Genomic DNA, 18,377 nt, shown 5'->3' on the forward strand with positions numbered 1-18,377 from the left:
CAGCTCAGTGGCAGGTGACAGGAGCACAGCTGACCACCTCAGACTCCTTGGAGAAGGAATCAGTGAGGAGTCATCATTCATATTCCAGGCAGAAAAGACAATAGTAAAAACCTCTGTAAAAGCCTGGCAAATGGGGGTGGCTCAGCTGGCAACCCAGAGGGGAAGGCGACCAGGCAGAGATCTCTCCTGGCTCCCTCCAGGCAGCCTTTCCATACCTGTTTCCATGGAAACTGAATTTGAAGGGACAACAAGCAGGAAAAGAGTGCATTTTCATTAATTCATCATTTAAAATCTCAACCTTCTGTTTGCCAGGGACACATTTAGTGTCATGGAGGAGGATCCAGGGGCTAGCTGCTGAGCAGCGGAGCTGTGAGTTAATCAACCATTTTCTTCTTGCAGGCATTGAAACAGATGTTATGCTTGAGGAGAGAGGTGGCCAAATTCAGACTTGCACAACCTTTCTCTCTTTTTTTTCCCCTTGTCCAGTGAGGTGAGATAAAGAGTCTGCAACATCGTCAGCATTGCACAAAGTTTCTCTTTATCGTTTTTAGGACCGGGCTAATCACTGCATTCTGATGGTGCTGGGTGAAAACCAGCACAGCAGAAGAGACGAAAGGCCTGATGCTGTCCTGTTGAAGCTGACGGGAGTTTTGCCAAGGGGAACTCGTGCTTTCCTCAAAAACTGGCAAGAATGAGGGGAGGTGTGCTTCTGGAAGCTGGTAGTCCCATCTAAGATGTCAGTGATGGACACCGTCAAAGAAGATCCACTGAAAACACTTCTTAGCAATAAAATGAAGCTCTTAGGGGGGGAAAAACCTGCTGGGTTTTTCCATGAGAGAGTGTTCAAACCATTCAGTTGTATCCTCTGTGGAGAAAGCCTGCTTTATAGCTAGATAACACTAAAGCAGGACACCTGGGAAGTCTCTTCAGCTTATTTTCCCAAGGGTGTCATCAGGGTCAACACTCATGCACACACTGGTCACTGCTTTGTGACTCACCGGTTCCCACTGGAGGAAAGGAGATCTGGATATACAGGTAGAGAGCTGGCCAGCAACCCCTGGAGGCTTTCTTTTCCTGAGCCTCCCTAATAGCACCAGAGGAACCTCCACAAAGACAGCTCTTGAAGATGTCAAGATTCCTTTGCTCCAGCTTCACTGGTTTTAGTTGCAAGATGATTCGTAGAGTCATAGAATCATAGAATATGCTGAGTTGGAAGGGACCCATCAGGATCGTAAAGCCCAACTCCTGGCCCAGATTGGGACACCCTAAGGGTCACACCATGTGCCTGAGAGCATTGTCCAAACACTTCTTGAACTCAGATAGGCTTGGTGGTGTGATCACTTTCCTGGGGAGCCTCTTCCTGTGCCCAACCACCCTCTGGGTGAAAAACTTTTTCCTAATATCCAACCTAAACCTCCTCCAACTCAGCTTCATGCTGTTTCCTCAAGTCTTGTCACTGGTCACCAGAGAGAAGAGATTGTTACTTACCCCTCTGCTTTCCCTTGTGACAATGTTGAAGACCGCAATGAAGTCTCCCCTCAGTCTCCTCCAGTCTGAACAGACCAAGTGACCTCAGCCACTGCTCATATGGCTTCCTCTCCAGACCTCTTCACCATCCTCATGACCCTCCTTTGGATGAGCTCTAATAGCTTAATGTCTTTTTTATCTTGTGGTGCTCAAAACTGCACACGGTACTTCAACACAGTTCTTATTCCCTGCCTGTCAGGAAGAAACTATGGGATGATGCTGTTTTAGAAACATCAGAGGTCTTGATGAAAACTACATTTTTAATATATTTTTCCTGGTGCAGAGAAAAACCTGGGGAAGTGAAGCAGTTGGTGTAGAAAAGAAAAAAAAATAGGGCACAAAATAATTAACGTATTATAAGCTAATACAACACAGAGATCTGTTTTGCACTCTGTGCAGATGTCCCCAAGCATTCTAATTTGGATAGAGTAGCAGATGACAAACAGTTTTATACACCAGATTAAACAAATCAACTCTAATCACACTAAACTACAAGCACTGAATTATATCAAGCAGGTGGATCCCAACTTGTGTTTCAGTTTCTAAGCAAGGCAGAATGCATGGAATTTAAACGAGAGGAACAAAATTTCCCTACATGCATGACAACAGAGAAGATATTGCCCTGAGTGACAGAAAAACAGAGTCACAGCTGACTTTGGCTCCTTTTCACTGTTCTGCCAGCAATGCATTTGCAGACTCCCTGTCTTTATTACTTTCCACATGGTGGATGAGGAGGTGAAGTGTGTCTGGCACAGGCAAAGAGGAGAGGGACTACAGCTCCTAACTATGGTCCTGTGAAATCACATGAAACACATGAAAGCCTCTTCCTCCCTTGAATTGCTGCAACAGCTTTGCTGCTCTGGAACTCAGAATCCAGATGTGCCACAAGAGTGGAGCCATGGGCTCTCCCAGCAAGATAAACCACACCACTGGGCCACATCTCCCCTTCCTGTGAAAGGCACTGGAACACGGCCAGCAAGCTTCCATCCCATCACAATGCTTGAGTGGCTGGAGACACATAGGGATGGGAAGAGTTTGGGATGGGTAATGACGCTGCCCAGGTCATGCTGGCCACCTGACTGCCCCAAAAAACTGGGCACCCTAAAACCCAGAGGCCACAACTTCCTTCCTATGACCAGATGCAGCTTGGCCATCTCAAAGCCCAGATGCTGTGCTTAGATACACCAAAGTGTTCACTTAGATTCATGCAGCTAGAACACCTTGCTTTGGTGATTTCTCACTCCTCCTCAGAGCAGGTCTCCTGGGGGACAGCTGGACCACCCATCTCCTTTTCTGGCTGCTATCACTGAGCAAGTTGCAGGATTACCATCTCCTTGAGACACACTTCATATTTGATGGGAGCCCTTAGCATTTGCAAGTGATTCCTGGTAGGTGTGTGATCTTTCCTCATCTCTTGGTTCTCATGTTTTGAGAAGGCATTTCACAGGTAAAGACTGTGATGTTGCAGAAATCTGGTTTCACCTCTCCTCTTCTCTGTGGATGAGGTAACACCCCCAGTTAGTTTTCTAACATGTCCAGGTGCTGGAGGAGCTGAGTGCTGCCCACATCTGAAGGATTCCTGAGTTCAGCAGTTCAGCTGTGTTCACAGGAGCTATGCTAGGTGACCACAGAGTCAAATTATTTGGGTCTGGAGTTAGAGCTGAGATCTGCTGCCAGGCACAGAGGGAAGCTCCTGCAGAAGCTGACTTTGATTTGGGAGCACTGAGCCAGGAAAACTATTCTACCATCAGCTAATGCTCTGACTTCCTTCATTCCTGTCAGCCAACCTTCTCATTAACGAATTAAGGTGAGCAGGGAACTCACTTTGTAAGAGGAAAACTAATGGAGTGACATTATTACAGGGCTGCTTGTCCTACTCCATTACAAGTTCCACACAGCATCAGCAGAGCTCTGCTGGCCAGTGAGGATCTCTCCTATAGCCTGAATATCTGATTTTTTGGCCAGCAAAGATGCAAGGGTGCAAGAATTAAATCTCAAAACTACCGTTAACGCTTGAACTGCCAGGATAAGCAGAAGGCAAACTTTTGCCATCTTCACCCGTGATGTATCATTTGCTTGCCTGCACTGCAGGTGGTCTGTGTAAGCTGGAAAAAAAGAGAGGAAATAATCTGCAGAGAGGCAAAAAACATCTGGGGGGATCATGATCATTTATTTTGGAATAGGAGAAAAGAAAGTCTATGTTGTTTATTCCCAAAACAGGGCATGGGCCAATCTGCATATCTATTTCCTGAGGCAACAAAGGATTCTCAGTGTCTCTTTAAGGCCAAAATATATGTTGTAGCCATTGTGTTTTCAAACTGCTTTTGAGCAACACGTTAATAACAGACTTGTTCACCCCAAGCTGTTCTGTGGCGGAGGGTGCGAAAGCATCAAGATCGTGGCAGAGCTCCCATTTCAATACAATGCTAGGCAGTATGAAATCTTAAACATGGCACTTCTGCCTGAAAACAGAACACAAAACCCCCCAGTTCTAAACACAGGGCAATCTTCATTAATTAATCATTTTTAATTCTTTCTATATGTTTACAGCCACCCATATTTATCTATGCTATGCATAGGAGAACACTTAATTTTCAGGGTAGTGGCACTGCAGCTTGCTTACAGTTTCACCCATACTATGTCTTCCATCATGTTAGCAGTGTGCAGTGAATTTGACTGTAGGCATCTTGGCCTCTAGTTTGTTTGGATTTTCACCATATCAAGGAAAGAAAGAAAAAAGAAGAGAGAATTGAAAGATGCAGCTGCATTTTTTTTTTAAAGGAAGAAAACACTTGTCAGAGAATTTAAGAGATACTTGTTGAACCTCATTTAAAATAATTTCTTTAAAAGTGACCATAAAATTGACATTATCTCTTTAACTCAAGCTACGTTTTGCCTCTCTCTGCATAAAAAAGTATTATCTAGTATTTTTCACCAGTGTCTCTCAAGAAAGATTTTAAAGCATCAACATTTTCAACTCAGTAATTGTACGAAGGTAATATGAGCTCTGAGCAACTTGTTGCTTTCTAAAGTGCCTTTTCACTGTAGGTGTGTAGATGTTATATAGAACTCAGTGCTACCCGTTTTCCAGTTCTCCACTCCTTTACCTTTTTTTTCTGAGCCTTTTTTCTGGTGACGTACTACTTCAGCATGAAAGGTCAGTGGTATCTACATTCATTTGTCTCCTGGACTTGCTGAATGCACAAATGACTTGTTGAAGAGCAAGGCATTTTCTGCTCAGCTACCAAAAAAAATTGTTTGCATTGGATTTATTTCCCCTGTGTTATAATTAAACAAACTTGATTATATGCCACTGATATTCCCATTATTATGTAGGTATAGACAATGCACAGTCACCAAAGTATGTTATTGTTATATTCTAACAGACTATTGTTTTGCAGAGGGGGCTTCCCAATGAGACTAGGAGAAGGCTGTGTGACTAAGCTGAGCAAAAACAACATTAGTGACCAGAGGAACAAATCTACATGGCTACTAAAGAAAAACAAGACATTTCTGTTGGGAAGCCAAGCCAGCCTGCTCTATAGGGGTCACACTGAGCTGGACTGACTGGCTTACAACCTCCTGCAGCTGCCCATAGCTGAAAGCATAGGCAGGTGTATGTAATTTTGAGATTATGGGTACATCCAACCTGGTATCCCACCCTTGCACCTGGTTGCAGCTCAGCCACAGCAGTGCCTCACAACAAGCTCTCAATGATATAATTAACTGGAGACATCAGACAGGTCTGCTTCATTACTGCTGTGTACTGCCTGCAGGTTCTTTCCAAAGCCTTTTCACCTAATGGCCTTTGCTGTCAGCTCTCTTTTTTCCCTATGTGCTGATTGTTGGCACTTCTCTAAAACAGTGCTAATGATCTAATAAATATGATTATGCAAGAGTGGTTTGTCTCCTCACTTCATAAGCTAACAGTGCTACTACAGACCAGAGCAAAATACATTCTCTTTACCAGAAAGAATGGCTTTCCAAGTAAATTGAAATTAATAAACTGGAATGAGTAGAAAGTGTTACAGACCTACAACTGGATCACATTTTATTGGATTTCTGCTGATGAATAAGGTTAAATAAGGTCTGAAATTTTGCCTTCTAGTTAATTATTATGAGTTAAACATTAAAAAAAAAAAAAAGAGAAAAAAATGGCATTTCAGTCAGTGGGAGGAAAATAAGCAGAAAAGGACTAAGGAAAACAGAAAATAAGACCAGTGAGGACAAGAAGATCCAATGAGAACATGTGTCAAACAGTGTGAGAGGGGCAGAGACCACAGCCAACCCTGATGGCCTCATGTTGCTTCATTTTATCTTCTGGCAAATGACACATGGGGCTGGGAGAAAGAAATATGATGTTTCTGGGATTATTTATTATCAGAGGCCATTTCCTCAGTCTACTTCTTGCTGAAAACCTCAGGCTTATCACTGAGAACAATTTCTTCTGGAGATTGAGCATTTGGCAGCAGCAGCCCTCAAATTAGCACTTGCAGCTTGCAGGATACGTCCGCCTCCCTCCAGAAGCTCACACGCTGTTTCACATGCAAGTGTCATTTCTGGAGTCCTGAAATGGTCAGGTCAACTCTTTGCTTCATGTACTCCTGAGGTTGAGTCACTGAAGCTTTATGTAACAAAGCTGCATGCTAAACTCTTTCTTAAAGTTACCAGAAGAAAAAAACTTAAATAACAATAGGCCTTTTCTGTCTGCACTGAGATTCCCTTCCAAGCCTGCAGTATTTTCACTAGCTTTGTAAACCTAATCCCATTACTTCTCCCTGCTGTTATGGCTCACAGGACCTTTCCTCCTTTCACCCTTTGGCTTACAGTGGCTATCATTGTTCTGTGAATTCAAGCTCTTGGCCTCATTTTACCGTGTTACTTAGTTGCCCTTCTTTTTAGCAGGGATATTTTTCCTCACTCAAATAACCTTTCTGGTTGTTACAGCTTTTTCAGGGCCTTACCATTATATTCTTATTCTTATCATACACCTTCTTAAAACCCTTTCCTGTATTGCAGCACCAGTGTTACACCAAGCACATGTAAGGTTATCCTTTCGGTTTCTTATTATCAGAGCATTTGCCTAATTTGCCTGTCCTTAGTCTGGGGCTCAGAGTCCCCCAGCAAATTACCAGTCTTGCTTTTCTACACTGTTCTTTGAGAAAGAGTATTTCCTCTCTACCTGCCTTGCCTTGCCCCATGGATCTGATTCATGTCTGCTTGGCACACTAGCTAGTTATTTCTTAGAGAACAAAAGGAACGTAATCCTTTTAGAAACACTTCAATATGAACCACCACGTTTCCTGCCTTCAGCACCTCTGCCTCTAATTTACTGATTTGCTGTTATAGATTTGCTATCATTGCTGATCTGACTCAGCCATCTTATAAAAAAACACCAAAAAGAACTCCGGACCCAGCTGAGCTTCTCATTTCGCTGTCCCTGCTTTGCGTCACCGGCACCTTTGATGGCCCTGGCTACCACTGAAGATCCTAACCCTTTTGATCAGGAGTGGAGACAGCAATGACTTGAAGTCAGCCATAGACTTTATCCTCACTTGCTGGCATGTTATGCTAGGCAATAACAACTCCCTAACAGCATGATGGTTACATTGCCTGAACTTTCTTTGTTCACATGAAGAACATCTAGGGTGAGAGAGAAGACATCTTTCTGACCGTGCTAGGAATAATGAAGTCTGATTTCTCTTCCACTTAAATCTCATTTGACTGACTTGGAGTCTTTCCTTTGGCTCAAACAGGCTTTTCTGTCATCATTAATCTTAAATATTAATAGTACATTAACAATTGTGCGATACTTTTCAACATCTAGATGGTTGAAATTGAAAAAGGGAAATATTTAAGGATTTCCTTACTATATGGAGAGACGAGTACCAGACCCGAGATTAAATTTCTGTGACTTGCTTTCCTTGTCTTTTTGTTCTGATCTCACTGACATACAACCATGCTTTTGCTGAAGAAAACACAGACATAGAAAGTCATTTGTGCCTGCCAGCTCATCGTGGGCTTTCTAGGCATACAGAATCCTTTAAAAAAGGAGCCCACTGCTATATTAGAAAGGTGGACAACACAAAATCATTAAGATGACTGCTCAATAAAACTCAGCTTTTGAAGATCAAGGCAGATCATGTGAAATGCCCTCATGCTTTGATAAGTTGTAAGTTTGGCATGAACTCCATTTTGAGTACTTGTGGAACAAGTGACTTTCTCTCCTGTAAAACATTGTTGATTGAACCACCATTATGGTTTTGATGAGGGACTTTGAAATGGCTGTTGGAGTAGCAGGAGATTTCACACCCAGAGAAGCAAATGTAAAAAGAATGGGTAGCAATTTCCCTTGGGCCCGATGAGTGTTTAGCTGATATGTCTGTACAGAACAAAAGGCCTGGACGTTAAACCATCCATTGCCTCTGCTGAGAGACAGTGCAAATTATATCTGATAGCCATTAAGAGGTGCTTCAGTTAAGCACCCATAACTGTGCAGCTCTTCACTAGAAAATTTGCTGATATTTTGAAAACATGATACTTCCCTAGTCTCAGAAATCGTTGACAACCTGTCAAAGATAAGAGTCAGTGTCTAAGTCTCCACACTAATAATTACTGCTCTAACCTGCTAGAGAAAGTGCCAGATACTTACCTTCCTCTTAGGAAATGTGATATCTCTGGTAGCTAATTACATCTCTTTTTAAGGTATTTAAAGCAACTGTCCATTCTGACCAACAATGTAGCTTCTGTCAATTGCTTTTGAGAGCTCTGGGAGACCACTGGCTGGTAGCAGATTTTCATTCTTCCACAGTTGTTAGTCTGTACTTGTAAACAGTGACAGAAAATAGAAATATGAGTGTTGTTTGAACAGCCAGTATTTGCTATAGAATAGCAAATTTGCTAAGTGTCTCCACAACTAGGGGCAGATCCCACAGCCTCTACTCAAGTAAGTCGTCTCTCTGCACACAAGTGGTGCTGTCAAGATCAATAGGCCTGTCTGTGCAAGGATCAGACTCATCAGCCTCCCAACATCTGTGGCATGGGACAAAGATGTGGACAGCTTTTGCATTGCTGATCCTCTGCGTATTTTTGCATGAGTTTGAGAATCTACTCTTAGTGGGCAAGAGTGTGTGTGGGGAAAAATGCAAATAAGGTGAAAATCACTAGAAATTTAAAAGGGATCTTCCCCCACCTAAACATAGTCTATCAAAGTTAATGTGCCATTTCCCAAAGTGCTGCATTGCATATAAAAATGCTTCCTTGAAAGAGTCATTAAAATTGCAAAGTCAGGTAGCCAAACAAAAGAGGCCAAAATTTAGGCTGCTCACGCACCATTATTTCTGTATTTCTATGTTTCAGCGTTGCAATAGAGCCTTGAATGTCATGACTACATAGCATTTAGCTTGTTTTTCTATGGGAGGGAGGCCCCTGGGGTCATGCTGTCTGTGTAGGTGTGTGTCTACTTGAAAGTCGTTCCCTCCGTAGCTTTTGAAACCACCCACCAGTTTCAGCTAAATCCTAAAGATACTATACTGCCATAAATATATGGAAATTAGAGGTCCAACTGAGGAAAGACATCCTGCTAGAGATCTGGTAAGAGAGAGCAAGAGAACTATAAACCCAGCCCTTCAGAGCTAACAGAGCAGCCTGAGGGAGGAGATGCTTAAAATACTCCAGGTATGAGAAAAGCCTCAGCTGATCTCCATGCTTTATTAAAAATTTGGGTGCAGTCAAAGTTTACTCCTCTGATGGCTCTTTAAATGGGATAAATACGTATCATGGTGACACTGAAGACTGGGTACCCGCTGGTCCCAGAGCTCCTTGCTTCTTTGCACAGCCCAGACCCACACAGTCAGCGCTTCCCATGGGGGCAGTGCGACAACACTGGCTTGGCCCACACTATGGGGAGTCCCTCAGCCTCTACCCTGCCCGCTGCCTTCCATGAGCAACACTCCTTCTCCATGGGATCTGCTGTGGCAGCTGCTGCCACAAAAGCATGAGGGCTTTGCAAACACGGGGTAAGCCATCTTTGAAGCTCCCAGTCAGGATGCCTGGCTTCAAGGGGAAGAGATTCAAGTCCTCTCCTGCTGTGGAAATGTGCAATAGACTTTTACAGCTGCCCTGGGAGGTATTGGTCCTTCTCATGCAGTAAGTTGACAGTGAGATGCTGTACAAACCTCTAGGGGAGAGCAGTGCAGGTGGCTCTCTGGAGAGAGAGTGGCCATGGTCAGGAGCAAACATGAGGAGCAATGGATAAGCAGGATGGAGGGACAGCAGCCTGGAGTGGCTAAGCCTGAACCTGTCTTCCCAAGACAGAGGAAGACCATTACCTCTACAGATGGGAAACTGAGGATCAGTGAAAGGGCAACTTGGATGCTGCTTCCCTTATGGAAAGGAGCCTTATGAAGAAGTGAAGAGGTGTTTCTTCCAGGCAGGGGCTGAAGGAGTGAAGAGGAGGCTGAGCTGCACAGGGGTTTGTACCCATGGATCAATGTTGCTAGTCAAAGATGAACACCAATTTTAAACTTGTGCTCAAACCCCTCCGTGTCCTGTGAAACAGAATTTAAGATCCTCTGTAAAGCATGTCATAGTGTTACACCTTTATTTTTTATGAACCAGGCCCAGTTGCATGCTGTCCCTTCTATTTGCAGTCTATGAAGCCTTTTGGTGTGGCAGTATTGTTAGAGCCAAAGGTTTAAAGATTTTTAGGTAGGTGCAATAACTTTTATGAGGCCAATTAATATAGCTGGAGAAAGCAGATGAGGTTTGGGGCACGTACGTTCCTCAGGAAAGGTGAGGTGAATTTCAAACCTAACTGCACATGGGGAACAATTGTTCTCGGTTTAATTAGACCTGTGTCTGAGCTAGACATCTGACAGCACCTGTGGAATATAAAGACAATATTGGTAGTTATCTCCTAAGGGGAAAAGAGATGCGGGTAATCTGTAGAATAATAGCAGCATGATGTAGAGCACTGAGAGATTGATTATTGGAAAAGGTGCAGAGAGGAGGATGGTAACTTATTCAAAAATGTTAGTATTCAGGGAAGGGATGAGATAATACAGCTCCCATATGTCCTAGTTAGGACAGCTGAGATCAGTTCATCATGGTATGGGTGTAACCCAAAACTGTGTATTCTATAGCCTTCCATGCCATTTCCCAGAAACTGTTGTGAATAGACTATTCGCACCCTCTGCCCATAGAGCCTGACTCCTCAGGCTATAAACTAGGTGTTAAGAGGCCTGTGAGATAGGAGGATGCTCTTGTCCTCACACCCTTTGTGGAACTCCCCGCCCTGAGGGAAGTACTGAACATTCCTGCCTGAACTGGAGGATATATAATCTTGGAGTCTCGGAACATTTTTTGGAACCACTCGTGGGATCCAGAGGAAGACTGCAGCTCATTGCTCTCAACCAGACTTAGACCACCACTGGACTGCAATCACCACTTTTGACCAGACTGCAACAGCTCTCCCCCCAGCATCTCACTGCAATCATCACTTTTGACCAGACTGCAACAGCTCTCCCACCAGCAGGTTCTTCCCCTCTCCCTTTACTTTGGACTCAAGCGGGGCCCAAGGAACACCACTTTGTTCATGCCCCAGGGTACTGGGTTATACATTTGGGTTTTGTGAGTTAAGACCAATTGTTTGTTTGTATGATTGTACTTACTGTATTATTTTAATAAATTGTTATTCTGACTTATAATCTCTCCTTTGAGTTGAGTTCATTTCCCCTGCTGGTTAACTCTTAAACCAGTGCACCATATTTACCTGAAAAATGTTTTATAGAATTTTCTTTGAGAATCAGGACTGGGAGATCAGAGGTATAACAGCTACACTGTAAGAAGTGTTGTCTGTTGGAAGCACTTCATCCCAGGTGACTCATAAAAAGAGTTGAAGATTGTATCTTTTGACAGGCTGAGAAAGAAGCTTTCTTTTGCCTTTGCAAAGTTGTGCCTAGTGCATTTCAAACTCCCGATCATTTGGCAGATCTTTGCTGTCTCATATTAGCTGCTAAACCAAGAATTCCTCCTGGTGAAGAGTTTTTAATATGACTTTTTAATCAAGACTGCTCAGTTGCTAATTGAGGGTGTGCAGCAGTCAAAATAGGATAATGCCTCAGCTGCCTGCGTCATGTCTCATATCATTTGCTACTGATATTTGGATGCTGGTGGGGATCCCTGCTTTTCCTATGTGCCTAAAGCCAGATGAGAGGTTCCAAATTCACTTGTTCATGTCCCAGGAGGTATCAATCTGTTAAGCTGTACCCATCTCCCAGTGTTAGTGAAAATTATCCCCAACTGGTAGATGACTGAGTAGCTCCTTCCACTCCCAGTTTTCCAGGACCTTGATGAGCAGAATTTGACAAATGGGGATGGGACAGAAATTTCACTGGTTGCCTCAGCTGATGGTGATTCATCATTTCATCCTAGGAATGAACAAGACCACCTGGTTCCTGCAGGCCAGCCCAGCCACATAAATGGAGAAGCCTGATCTTGTGGGGTGGACAGTCTCACTGCTCGCAGATCCACTCACCCTGGCATTGCTGCAGCCCCTGGCTGGGGAAGCAGATCTCAGACAGCCCCCTTGTCTAGGGATACAGAATCACCTGAGGTCTCAGGGAGCTGCTCCTCAGGCTCCAGCCCATCTCTTCTCAGCATCTGGGACTCGAGATGGTCCAAGACTTGTAGGTGGGGTCAATTCGCTAAAAAGTAAAAAAAATACTCCTGATTCTGGTGAGACTCCCAAATTTACCTCTCCCAAATTTAAGTCCATATTCCAAACCAAAGTTTCTTAACAACACAGAGCTAGGAACGCTTTAATATTCACAGTGCTACTGAAGTTTATGCTCTGAAATACTTGAAAAAGAAAAGCGATGTGGAGTCTTGTGGGTGGTTCAGAGCTGACACCTGGAATAGGTAATGCCAGCTGACAGAACATTCCAGAAAAGCTGCAAATACCTGGAAAAGAGGGCTTCTCGCTGGCAGTTTTTCAGGCAACATTTGCATTACATGTCATTGCTAGGTACCTTTCTGGTTCCTGGCCATGCACTTATTCCTGCCAGAGCATCAATACTGAGCAGAAACCTCCTCAAGAGCATCCCCTATAACCCTCAGCACTGAGTTGGTGGTCTTGTGCTAGATTCTACCCTAATAGGCTCTGTCTGGCACCTGCATCCCTCTCTGAGGCAAGGTCTGTGTTGTGAAAAGGTGTTGGAGGGAAGCAACAGTATCACAATCCAGGAGTGTGTCCATGGGCTCTATGGAAAGCTGGCATTTTTGGTGTGAGTTCCCTGTCTGTGCACAGCATGATAATGACAGGAAGAACTGCCCAAAGTCTTTGGCGATGGCCTTGGTTTCTTTGCTCTTGGAAACTCTCTTTTTGTGGACAATAATGAGTACATCAAAGAATTAAAGTATGGCACGTGGCTGTGACCGCATCCTCTCACTTCTCTTATTTTCCTGTCTCATGCTGAAGAGGCAATTAAAACCCAGTTGCTTTTGTCACAGGTGGTCCAGAGGTGAATAGCAACTGACCTGTGTGACTGTATGTATGAGGAGCTACTCGGTTCTGTGACAGTAGCCCATGTCTCCCATGGTTGCCATGGAGATGAAGTCTGAGAGGCCTTCACTCTTTTATGTCCCTGGAAGATCCTGAGATGGCCTTGAGGCAACAGTCAAGCGCAGCTGGTGCTAATGCCAGCTGGAGGACTCATTGATCCTCTCAGGTGAGCACATATGGAAGGTCAGATCCATGTGTTGTGGGCATCAAGGAGCTGTCCATTAATGAGGTCCCTGGGCTCTTGAGTCGCAACTCCAGTTGGAAAGCCACCTAAGGTAATTTTGAATTACCTGACTTCCCTCTGGCAGCAAATGAGTCATGGAGGTTCAGCTGCAGTAGATGGATTCCTTGTTCCTGGCACTTTGCCTCAGTGGACAGACATGGAACAGTGGAAGGTGAGAAACTATTAGCAGAGCAACTGGGGTAACACATGGCATTTTGTGTGCATTTTGTTTTCCACCTCAGACCCACTATTTGTATTCTGCTCGCATGATGATAAAAGCTGAGCCTCACCTGGGTGGTGGAAGATGGAAGTTGCCTTGGAAACCGCAGCAAGACCTTGATGGCTTCTGGACAGAGTCTGTGAGGCTCTGGGCTCTGTACACACCAGCAGCAGGCTGGTCTCCTTTTTGTAAATTGCTGTTTTTCCATCATGCCTTTTCTCCCCAGATTGGAACCCACCACTGTGGATTCTCCTGGTGCTGTGGGGCACTAGGTGTAGGGCGGTGTGCTGCACTGGGAAGCAGCAGTGGGAAAGCGGGCTTGCTTGCTTTCACAGAGCTCAGATGTACCTCTAAGTCCAGCCAAACCTTCAAGGAGAGGTACAAAGCAGCTGAACAGAAAAAAGCAAACTCTAAAAAGTGGAAAGGATCATTAGTCTTCCATTGCCTCAGTGTCAATTCTCTCAGCTTCTTTGTAAGGTGGAGAGTCCTCACTCCTCATCATGCTTCCTAAGCACTGTGCAGCGATTGTCCATGATGGCCACTAAGATGGAACCACACCTCCCACTGCTGCAACAGGATTCTGCTCCCATGGCTTAGCATATGGCTCATGCATTTGACCTTGTTTTGTCCTTCTTGTCCATGAGGCCAATGTGCCATCCACAACTCCATCATGTATTGTGCAACGGAAAGAGGGGAAAGTCAGGCAGAAGAGGAAGATGCCAACAAATATAACTCAAAATCACAGTAAATGGCAGACATGGGGTATGGAACGGCCAGGAGGGGAAGAACCAGCTTCTGTCCTGTCCTATGAAAATTGCTTCTTACAAGGAGCCTAGTTCCTTTTCCAACTCCAGCCTCTATTGGAGTTCTGGAGATCCTATTCCCAAACATATATATAACTCCCAAAAGTTACACAATGAGAATCCCCTTCTGAATGATGAATGGCATTCAGGATCTCCCACTATTATCATCTTTCTTGTTTCTGTGGACAACCCTGTGTGAGGCCCTGCAGACCAGGCATGTGACTTTCTTGTGGGTCATGGAGAAACACCTAAAGGTACTTACAACAAGATGATGTGTACAAGACTCATTGTGAGATGTTGTGGGAAAAGCATGTTTTGGGATGTTTTTTGAGAGCTATGGGAACATACAGGACTTAGTTCAGGATGTTGGGGGATGGATTAGAAGAAGGGAAAGGATGGAATTGAGATGGATTGGAAAGGAGCAAGTGTCAGAAAAAAAAGAGTATAGAAAGTGCAGGTCAGTATGCTCTTCCTGAGCCCTGCCTGCACGTGATCACTCCAATCCGTTCTGTATTCTCATTAAAACCTATTTTTGTCTGGTAAAACCAGAGTGTGCTTTCTGTCCGAGTGGGTGTGTGTGAGCACAGCAAACGTGATCCTGGACTGGTTGGTGAGCAGTGGCAGAGGGCTGAACACTGCAGCAGCAGGGCTTCGAGCCAGGGGCTTGCACGTCCAGGTACCAGCTATGGGGTAGCAGAGCAGGGGGTCAGGAAGCAGCTACAGGATGCTGTGTCCAAGAACAGCTGCCTCTGTGTGTGAATGTACATGTCCACATACCATTAATGGTCTTCAACGCTAACCCGATGTCAGAGAAGAAGAGAATGGGGCAGCAGGCTTCTCTGGCAGGTGGGGAGACCAGCCTGCTAGGAAGAAGCAATTGTCAGCACAGCAGGACAGATCTGAACCCTTAAATTCATCACAACTCCAAAGGCAAGAATTTTTCCTTTCAAAGCCCTTAGGCTTTTCTTGCTCTGGGCTCTTGAGTGCTTTGTGGAGACACAGGTTCGTCACAAAATGTATGGATTGCACTAATGTGAAAGAGGTACAATCAGATCTGCAGGTTGGAACAGAGACACAAGAAGGCCATGCTTGTTTCCTGATAAAGATCATCCATCACTAGAAGGTAATGTTAGTCAAAAGAGTGAACCAGGAGGGGGTGTTAAAGCATGGGAATTCCACAAGGCTCAGAAGCAAACAGTCCAGTGGGCTGCCAAGGGCTCCACCATTAACTGTCAGATAGAGGGGTAGCCATCCTCAATTTTTGAATTCCTTCTGCTGTATTTGTAAGGAACACTTTCAAAGTAGTGCAGGATATCCTTCATATATTATCTTCCTCAATTAGAAACAATGCGATAGTTTTAGTTTCTGCAAAGTATCACCCAAAGAAAGCCTACCTATGTTCGATGCTCTGCCATAATGAAGTTTGAGACGAAGCCACATTTCAAAGCTTTACAAGACACCTCAAATTCAATCTTTACAAGGCAGTCTTGCAGACTCATGTGAAATAAGTTTTAGACTAAACTGCAGAGAAGAGAAAACAGTGAAAATTTTTATATTTCTGAAGTAACCCTTTAGGGAATAGTTTTTAACTTTGTGCGGTATTAGAGCTACATATATTCCATGGAATATACCGTATATGTTATATGCAAACAGAAAATGTTTGACATCGCTACACAGAATTGCAAGTAGCTGCAGGTCTGGAGCAGCAGCAGCCTGAGTGTGGTCCCAGAGGCTGTCACTTCATTTAGAGGCTGGACTGGGGAGAATTACAATCACTATATTCCTGTTCTGCAACAGCCTTTTTAGCTGGCACTGCAGCTGCACTGTCATACTGCAGCTTATGGGAAGATGTGTTAAGTCCTCACAAACATTTTCTTGTCAAAAGGAAATGATTAAGTCACAGGAGCTTTTTTTTTTTTTTTGGTCAAGTGTGCAGAAAAAAGGAAAACCTCTTCAGTTTCCAAGGGTATGCTTCTTATTAGCAAATAAATGCTTACAAGGACACCACTTCCAGGGCTGCAGGCCACAGGGTCTGTTTGTTTCTTCATGCTTACGTATCTCCAGCTCCTTTAGGCTTCTGGCCTCTTCCAGGGACAGTAACCTCTGGAAAACATTAATTAAAGTATGTCGCCAGTGATGGAAATGAAAGCCATGCAGAGATGCACCTAACGGGCTTGAAATTTGATGTCCTAACCACATGTACAACCAGTGCAGTTTGGACAGCAGAGTTTTCTGATTTATTTATAACCAACACGGACAAGAAAGAGGAGCCACACCAGAATTTCCTTTGAAGGCAGAGTTTATGATACTACATGGTTGTGTCTGCAACATCCCCTAATACTATTAGGAAGAGAAGGAGGTTGGCTCTGTGGGGCAGCTTGTGCTGTGGCAATTCAAGGTGGTGACTGGCAAGGCAGCACCATGAGACCTCCCTGGGACCAATGGGGGGGACACAGCTGGGGGTGTCCCTTTGGTAGGGGAGGCCTAGGTTCCCCCAGGGACGTCCTCCCATCATCCCCAGTACTGATGTGCTAAGGGGGAGGGGAGGTGGTTGGTTTTTAGCATTGGCTGGGTGGACACATGCGCTCGTGTGTCTCCCTTCATCCTCACCAGGGAGGAAACCCAGGTGTCTTCAGAGGACTTATAGTTCCCTCCTCAGCCCCAGACTCCAAGCCAAAGCAGTATGGCTCTGTAACATAAACCAAGCCAGATTCTGAGCACTCACTTTGGAGACTTAAATACTTAAAAAATTAATAAAAAGAAGTCATGGTGGACCTAAGCCAACTTATGCTGTGTAGACTGTAGGATGCCACAGAGATATGAGCCAAGCAGCCAGGATGGATCCAGCCCAATAGTGCTATGTGAACCCCCCTAGGCTGTCTGGCCAGACACTAAATAGAAGTGTCTTCAAGATGTTTATTTAGGAAGGGGCATGGCTAATGAAGAAATGGGTCCTGCTGAGCAATAGGGCGGCTGCTCAAGGTAAGGAAGGCAGACATGTACCCGTGGGGCTCTCCTGCTCCAGAATTTCTGCTGTTTGGACAAAAGTCTGGCTTGCAGGACTCAACCAGAGCAGCTGACAGGGTCAGGATCGTGCCACAGTTCTGCTGCTCTACCATAATCCTGTCTATCAAGCTCCAGTGGGCAAAGGGTCTTCTCTTCCTTGAGCTGTGGCTGATGTAATAACGCTTCTCCTCTCCCCATCTTGTCTGGGCTCAGACAAAGTCCTTCCTGATCTAAGCTGATGGGTGGCAAGCCTGTACAAACCCACAAGATCTAAAGGCATATCCTGGGAAACACAAAGCAGTAGCCACAAAACTCTGCAACTGGCTTGTTCCAGGACCAGTGATGGGGAGAACTGCGAGGGCTCTTCCAGGGTTCACACAACTTAAGATGTAGCAAAAAGTATTTGTTGATGTACACAAAGTGTTTTGCAGCAGCTCAGGTACTAGCAAAGGCAGGGAGAGAGGCTCTTCAAGAGAGTCAAACCCCTGGCCAGGTGTACATGTGCAAGGACAAGTGACTACAGCCCTATGAAGTGAAGCAAGTGGTTGCTATGCTAAGCAGCCGAGAGCCTGGCCCAGCCACTTCTTTCCTCCCCCTTCCTCTAAAGTCTGCTTATGAGAATTCTTTCTGAATATTTATGTTTGGAATACTTATTTGGAAGAAGTCACAGCTGCAGCTGCTCCTGCTGAAATGACAGTCTGTGCTGCTGTCTCCTAGAGACTTAAGTTCCCACTCTAAAAGGAAGACTTTGTTTTTTAAAAATAAGGCTTGATTTGCCATGCTGATTCAAAATGGTATAATTTCTAAGAGCAATGGGATTTACTACTGGTTTAAAGACCAGTGTAAGGAAACAGATGACTGAAACCACAAGAAATGAAGATGGGATGATGAAGAAAGGCTTTTGCCTGTTGCAGTGATGGTCACTTTGGGAGGACCTGGAAGTGGCTCCTATGAAAAAAATCAGCTCTGCACAGGTAATGCCTCAGCCTCCATGTCACATTTGGAAAGGACAGAAATGCCACACTTGGGTGACTT

General features: G+C 44.6%; 1 long non-coding RNA gene across 1 annotated transcript; it reads right to left on the reverse strand.

The window, feature by feature from the left end:
- Positions 1 to 5,898: 5,898 nt before the first annotated feature.
- Positions 5,899 to 13,039, reverse strand: LOC113987522. The gene is made up of 4 exons (XR_003540575.2): positions 12,978 to 13,039; positions 12,138 to 12,233; positions 8,180 to 8,346; positions 5,899 to 6,094 (listed from the first exon to the last, which is right to left on the reverse strand). It is a non-coding gene; the product is annotated as an uncharacterized LOC113987522 (long non-coding RNA).
- Between the last annotated feature and the right edge of the window lie 5,338 nt (positions 13,040 to 18,377).

The sequence above is a fragment of the Pipra filicauda genome, unplaced genomic scaffold (genome assembly GCF_003945595.2).
Source record: "Pipra filicauda isolate LSUMZ 115617 unplaced genomic scaffold, ASM394559v2 scaffold28_size6257848_pilon, whole genome shotgun sequence".
Classification (NCBI taxonomy): Eukaryota; Metazoa; Chordata; class Aves; order Passeriformes; family Pipridae; genus Pipra; species Pipra filicauda.